We start from the raw sequence: 6,281 nt of genomic DNA on the forward strand, positions 1-6,281 counted from the left end.
CACTTGAACCATTCCAAGTAAACATTTGACCAGCCCAGCCCCGGCCATCATCCCACGCCAACACTTGGCCCTTGTTCCTGGACAGGCCCCTCTGTGTCCCGTCCTTTGTGGCTGACATTTCAGCCGGGCCCTGGAGGGGCTGGGGTGACCCCGTGCCCCATCCTCATTCCGCAGACAGGCCCTAGGGAGGTGGTCCCTCTGAGGCAGGCACTCAGCGGGGGAGTCCCAGCAGACGAGCCGTCGCCAGGCTGGGCCGGCCACCCCCTTGAACACCCCACGTGGGCTGCTGAGCTGTGGAGCCCACAGGTCTGACTGCAGAGCCATGGGGCCGCCAGCTGACTCGGCTGCTTTGTTCCAGGCCTGGAGTGGTCTGAGCACAGCTGAGGACTGTGGCTCCTTCTTTGCTGAGAAGCCGCAGATAACGCAGGCGACAGGGCCTGATAAAGCGTCTGTCAGAGGCTTCCTCCCAGACAGGCCCTGCTGTTCCCGCCCGCCCCAAGGGCCCCTGTAGCCCAAGCCTGTCTCCGGAGGTCAGCCCCTCTCTGGGGTCTCAGCCTTCCCTGCCAGAGGCTGAGGAACAGGCTGGCAGACCCCTCCCCACTCCTATCTCCAGTCTGACTCTCCAAAGTTCCTAAGGCCTCTGGGCCCGAGAGCAGAATAAACTAATCCTCTGATTTATTCCCATGAAGAGAATGTCAAGGAATGTGACTCTCTCAATGGAATTCCAGACCATGGCTCCTGGGGATTTAGGGGGGATGGGAGCTGGGGGATCTGGAATCTCTTCCTAGAGCCCCTCAAATGACATCCTGAGTCACCTCTTCCATGTCACAACAGCCTACTCTGTGATAGGTTCGATGATGGGGATAGGCGGCACAGGAGCAAAGACATGGTCCATGATCACAGGAGCTTCCAGAAAGAGGGGACAGGAAGATCGACCCCACCCTGACCTGACCTGGGCCTGCACCCCAGGCCTACAAGGGAGCCTGGCCTGGAGGAGGTGTATAATGGGGTACCTAGCCAGCCTTAGGGGTGTTGGGGGTCCGAGGCGAGACTCAGTGCCAAAGGGCTGGAGAGCTGAGACCCACGGCACCCCTGAGCAAGGAGTCTCCAGCCCGATGGAGGCCCCACCCTGGGGAAGATCCACGCTGGCTGCTAGGGGAGTTGGAAGACATCCTTTCCAAGGCCCAGAGAACAGGATTTTGGAAGCCAGGCCTCACAGGTCCTGAGGGCAGTTCAGGTGAGCAAGTGTGGGCTGCGGGTACTGCCAGGGAAGATGTCCCCCCACCCCTCTGACAACAGCAGCCTTGCTCCCTGGAACTGCGTGGGGACACCGGGCTCCCGGTTGAACCACAGGGAGAGTGTGGGATGCAGGGTTGGGGCTGCCTGCCATGTGATGACCAACCTCAATAAGGCCCTTATGCTCGGTAGACAGTGGGAGCCCCCCCCCCCACCGGCCTCTACCTCTCCCCTGCTGTGTGACCCAGGGCAAGCCGCTGGCCCTCTCTGAGGGCCTCCTGAGGACAGAAGCCCCAAGAGAGAGTCCCAGTCTAGGGCCAGTGTGCCTAGAGGGAGAAGGACAGGGCTGCCTCCTTTCCCCAAGGAGGAGGAATGTCTCTCCTGCTCTGCTGGGAGTCCTGTGGAGAGTGGAGACCCAGGAGCTGCCTTTCCCTGAGTTGTGGGGACCCCACGCAATTTCCCAGGCAGGCCTCTGGCTCATAAAAGAAGGGTCTGAGTTCTCAGGTGTGGGGCGTCAAGAGAGGCCCTCAGCCAGCTCCCTCTGAACCTCTGTAAGTGACAGGCTCAGCCTCAGTGCTCCTTCCTGACACCCGCCCCCACCCCCCGGATGGACCCCTCCTTCCCTGGCACCCTCACCTGCCATCCGCCTCCCTGCCCTCAAGCAACACTGCTCTGGGGGGTGCCAGGCACCAGGGCCCAGAGGTGAACACGGCAGGTGCGGCTCCTGCCCTCAAGGAGCCTACCCTCCTGTGGCCAAAGGCAGACCGTAGCCAATCACGCCAATGCATAGGGAACCAGGAGTCAGTGGCAAGGCTCTGAGAGAGTGGGGGATGTCAGGCCAGCCAGGGGAGGTCCTTCCGAGGGGTGACTTTGATACTGACGGCAGGTGAGAAGGGAGGGCAGATCAGTTCCAGTACTGGTCCTGGGCTGGGACACACTCACTTCTGGAACCTCTCCCTCAGGCCTCCCCACCTCACACCCAGGACCCCAAAAGGACTCAAACCAAGATCACGCAGGCTGAAAACAGGGACAGTCTGTGGTATTTCTACACAAAGCAAAAGAAGGAGTGGCACACAGGCAAGGCGGGCGGGTCCTGGATTGTGGCTCTGAGATGGGAGGGGCCGAGGTGATGGGGTTCACAGCACCTGGCAGAGAAGCCCACTCTCCATGCCAAGTTGATAATAAAAGTACTCCCCCGTTAATACTATAGATATGCTTCCTTCCTCTTCGGAGCAGGAGGCAACACAGACATCCTGGCTTTTGTTCAGGAGGGACCCTGTCCGCATGAGCATGAGGGGGGAGCTCGGCTGGTGGCACAGGAGGCCAAGCCTCCCATCCTTCTCTCTGCTTTCCTGGCTCTGCTGATTTCCTGTGTGACCTTGGGGAAGTCACTGCCCTCTCTGGGCTTGGCACCGTAACTTGGGGGCAGGGTGGACGTCGTATAGTTGTCCCCAGCCAGTTGATCCTGGGGACAGGTGGATGGGGGTGAATGAGGGCTATAGGGGGCTGGGGCTTGCCTTCCATTGCAGGGTGAACCCAGAGTCCTGGGGCCCCTCGCTGGGGACTCTGCCCCATCTCAGAGGGAGGGAGTTGCTCTCAACGCTATCTCATAGGCTGCCGGCCCGGAAAGCAGAGCACTTCCCACGCTGGGCCTCTACCACACGCTAAACGTGGGGACCTGACCTGCAGCTAGTTGCCACATTCAATAATGATAAGGACTATAAAGATTATAAAGACTATCATCATGAAGAAAAGCACCGGAGAAAAATAAACCAAAAGGCAAAAAGTGAAAAGAAATGCAATCCCATTCCATCTCTCAGTTGCACCCCACAGCATCACCTAACCCCCCCGGAAGCCTGGTCCACGGCAGGACAGATGAGGCAGGGGCCTAGGGGTCAGAGGGCATTCCTTGACCCTCGGAGAGCACAGGGGAAGTAGGGAATGTTCGCCGGTGCCTGTCCTGAGACAGACACGTCTACCCTCTCGCTCTCATAAACTCTTTACCAGCTCTCTGGGCGGTACACGGGTTTTTTCCTTTTTACCTTCTTATCGAAATATACATACAGCACCATGCACACCGACCTCACCTTGTTCACGGAACTCGAGTTCAAGGAACTTTTACATACACGTAAGCCTGCGTGACACCAACCAGATCATGACAGAAGACACTTCCAACATTCCAGATGTTTCCCTCAAGCCCCCTCGCAGTCAGCAGCCCCCACGGGGAAACGCCGCCCCCGCCTCTCCCACCACAGATGAGCTCTAGCCGTGGGTGAACTTATGAATGGGATGCCATGTACCTACCGTTCGTGCCTGGTTCCTTTCACGCAGCGAAATGCCGGGTTTGCTCATCGGTAGTTTGTGTTATTGGGTGATATTCCATTGCACGATGATACCGCACTTTATCCAGCCACTCTTCTGCTGAGGGACCTTGGGGTTGATCCCCTTTGGGGCTACTGTGACCACCCCTAGGAACCCCTAGTGCCTTTTGGACCTATGCACATTTATTTCCCTTGGTTATGGACCTAGGAATGTGCCTGCTGGGTCGGAGGGTGGCGTACACTCGCTTTCACAGCTATTTAGACAGTAGGTATGTGTAGGCCCATTTTACAGATATGGAGAGAGAGCTTCAGAGAGTTTAAGCAGCTTATTCAAGCTCACGGAATTACTAAGTAGTGAGGCCTGGTCTGGAATCCAGAGAGATTTTCCTGACTCCAAATTCTTTTTAGGAGAGGTCAGCTTTCTTTTTAATCCTGCTTTCTAGGTAAAGCAGGTGCGAGGGTGGAGGGAGCCAAATAAAAGGGGAAGGCAAGGGGTGACTCTGATGGCCTGCCCTGCCATTGGCTCCTCGGGATGTCCAGACCGCCTGGGAAGGCACAGCTCCACCCCGAGCAGACACAGAGGACGTGGCAGGGGGACTCTGGAGCCACAGAGGCACACACAGTCCATCCCGTCTGCTCTCCAGTCTCATTTCCTCCCTCTCCCTCCCCATCACTCCAGCCACATCGACTTCCTAGCTCGTCCCTGAAAATGCCAAGCACGGCCTGCTTCACGGCCCTTCCACCTCAGCTCCACTGTCAGAACCTCCCACTCCAGACATCCCCATGCACGTCCCCCACTTGGCTGTGGTCTCTCCCATCACCCACCGTAAGAGAGCGCCGTCATCCCATGCTGTCCCCTTGCCTTTTAAACTCTATCTTCACTCTATCTGACCTAATATCCTGTGTATCTTCGTTTTTTTTTTCCTGTCCTCCATCATAGAATGTGAACTCCAGAGAGCCAGGCCTCACTACCTTGTTTTCTGCTCCGCCTTCAACAGGCAGAGCAGGCCTGGAACCTGAGAGGCTCTCTGGAAATACTTGCTGAATGAATGAATGAGTGAATGAATGAATAAGTGAATGAACGAATGAATGGAAGAGCTAGTGAATGAATGAATGAGCAAGTGAATGGGTGAGTGAATGAGTGAATGATTGAATAAATGAGCGAATGAATGAATAAATGAATGAATGCGTGAACAGCAACCCCTTGGAGCAGCTACTGGCAAAAACCGCAGGCCGAGAGGATATCGTGTTTGCAGTCCCAGAGGCTGATGTTCAAGTTCGGAGATAAGTCTCTCGACAGGGCATCAGTCTAGAGCCCTTGAGTGGGGTGAGGCAGTACCCAGTCTGATCACGGTGGCCTCCAGGCCCTGCCACAGCTCAGCCATCACAGTCGGTTCTCACAGCAGCCAGACAGACAAGGGCGACAACATACATCTGGGCAGCTTCTGGGCTGGCCTTGCAGGATAAGCGGAACTTTTGATTCTTGGGTGAGGAGGAGGAGCCAATGGCCACAGATCTCCCCAAATGTCTTTTTCCTTGTGGGGGCTCAGAGGTCTTTAAATTAGGTGGGGTTGGGAATGACAGGAGGGATCCAGAAAGGTCCTAGCCCCCCATCCCTATCTACCCTTGCTTAGAATATATTCTTCATTCCCTACTGCTACTCACCGGCCTGGGAAAACTTTGCCAATTCACACGATGGCTCTGGGCCTCAGTTTCTTCCTTCTACAAAATGGGTAGAAGTTGCCCATGAAGTATAGTGAAGAAGCAGCCCTGGATCAGAGGTCTGCTGCCATGAATTCTCACGTTCCAGGACTGCTGTGTGTCTCTGGCAAAGTCCTGCCCTCTCTGGGCTTCAGATTCCCCGTGTGTCGAATGAGGTAGTGTGGCAGAACTAAATCCAGGGACTGAAATCCCGGCTCAGGTGTAAGCGAAGTGACTGACCTCCTGTCCTTTCCCAAGGAAGAGCAAGTTTATCCAGGGAGGCAGGGAGACAGAGCCGAGGGAAGAGAAGGAGGACAGGAACTATGAACTCGCAGGGTCACAGCTTTGCCCTGACCTGCGCTTGCTGGATATTTCCTCTCTGAACCTCACTGAGTGCCTGGCTTGAGGCATGGACAGTCCAGGCAGGTGGATGGGGAGCTGTGCTCTACTGCTTCTCTTTGTACAAACAGGGCTCTGAGTTCCAGAAGGTTACCAACATCAGACTGCTAGCTGAGAACCATCTCCCAGGGTTTGTCCAAGCCGCTCACTGCTCTACGACTTGTCTCCCCGCGACACCAAGACGGGGCCAAGATAAGTCCACTTTTCACTCCAAGTCACAAAGAGACCCAATTTTCAGATGAAGAAACCAAGGTCTTCCCAAGGGTCCCACAGACCATTCACTTGGCCATGCATCCTAGGCTTACAACATGTCAGCCTCGCACAGCTTTGCAAGGAACACACCATTATTGCAAGAACGACCACTCAGAAAGATCAAGTGACTCGTGCAGGGTCACACAGCCAGTGAGTAACAGGGCGGGAATTGAAACTCGGATCTGTCTAACTCAAGAGCGGCTCTTCATGCTTCCTTCCTGTGGACTGGTGGAGGAAAGGAGCAAAGATGTGCTTCAGGGTCCCAGGAGCTTGAGAAGCTGTTTCTGCCAGCAGAGGGTGGGGAGGGGCAGCCAGGGCCGCGGCTTTGGAACAAAAAGGCTTCCCCTAGAGAGTGGCCTTGCTGGCTGCCAC

The 6,281-nt window shown here is 56.0% G+C and overlaps 1 long non-coding RNA gene across 1 annotated transcript in view; it reads right to left on the reverse strand.

The window, feature by feature from the left end:
* Positions 1-4,501, reverse strand: part of LOC121105550 — a 30,609-nt gene extending 26,108 nt beyond the window's left edge. The window contains exon 1 of the long non-coding RNA XR_005838144.1: positions 3,541-4,501. This is a non-coding gene — a long non-coding RNA (uncharacterized LOC121105550). The remainder of the gene's footprint in view (positions 1-3,540) is intronic.
* Positions 4,502-6,281: the final 1,780 nt, after the last annotated feature.

This window comes from Ursus maritimus, unplaced genomic scaffold (assembly GCF_017311325.1).
Source record: "Ursus maritimus isolate PB19 unplaced genomic scaffold, ASM1731132v1 scaffold_27, whole genome shotgun sequence".
Taxonomy (NCBI): Eukaryota; Metazoa; Chordata; class Mammalia; order Carnivora; family Ursidae; genus Ursus; species Ursus maritimus.